Source organism: Arachis stenosperma, chromosome 4, assembly GCF_014773155.1.
Source record: "Arachis stenosperma cultivar V10309 chromosome 4, arast.V10309.gnm1.PFL2, whole genome shotgun sequence".
Taxonomy (NCBI): domain Eukaryota; kingdom Viridiplantae; phylum Streptophyta; class Magnoliopsida; order Fabales; family Fabaceae; genus Arachis; species Arachis stenosperma.
This window is the reverse complement of record NC_080380.1, coordinates 53,499,527-53,500,403: the sequence shown is the minus strand read 5'-3', so window position 1 is coordinate 53,500,403 and position 877 is coordinate 53,499,527. Positions and strand designations below refer to the sequence as shown.

The 877-nt window shown below is 40.5% G+C and overlaps 1 non-coding gene across 1 annotated transcript; it reads right to left on the bottom strand.

The window, feature by feature from the left end:
* Nucleotides 1–200: 200 nt before the first annotated feature.
* On the bottom strand, nucleotides 201–308 carry LOC130978134 (small nucleolar RNA R71). Its single transcript, XR_009085794.1, has one exon. It is a non-coding gene; the product is annotated as a small nucleolar RNA R71 (small nucleolar RNA).
* Nucleotides 309–877: the final 569 nt, after the last annotated feature.

Genomic DNA, 877 nt, shown 5'->3' with positions numbered 1-877 from the left:
TAGCTGAATTCTTGCAAATCTGTGACACAGTCAAGACTAATGGGGTTAACCCTGAGGTCTACAGACTGATGCTATTCCCTTTTGCTGTAAGAGACAGAGCTAGAATATGGTTGGATTCTCAACCTAAAGAAAGCCTGGACTCTTGGGAAAAGCTAGTCAATGCCTTCTTGGCAAAGTTCTTTCCACCACAAAGATGGAGTAAGCTTAGAGTGGAAGTCCAAACCTTCAGACAGAAGGATGGAGAATCCCTCTATGAAGCTTGGGAAAGATACAAACAATTAATCAGAAGATGTCCCTCAGACATGCTTTCTGAATGGAGCATCATAGGTATTTTCTATGATGGTCTCTCTGAACTATCCAAGATGTCTTTGGATAGCTCTGCTGGAGGATCTCTTCATCTGAAGAAGACACCTGCAGAAGCTCAAGAATTGATTGAAATGGTTGCAAATAACCAATTCATGTACACTTCTGAAAGGAATCCTGTGAACAATGGGACTAGTCAGAAGAAAGGAGTTCTTGAGATTGACACTCTGAATGCCATATTGGCTCAGAACAAGATATTGACTCAACAAGTCAATTTGATTTCTCAAAGTCTGTCTGGAATGCAAAATGCACCAAACAGTACTAAGGATGCTTCATCTGAGGAAGAAGCTTATGATCCTGAGAACCCTTCCATGGAAGAGGTGAATTACCTAGAAGAACCCTATGGAAACACCTATAATTCTTCATGGAAAAATCACCCAAATCTCTCATGAAAGAATCAAGAGAGACCTCAACAAGGTTTCAATAACAATAATGGTGGAAGAAACAGGTTTAGCAATAGCAAGCCTTTTCCATCATCTTCTCAGCAACAGACAGAGAGTTCTAAGCAGAATAC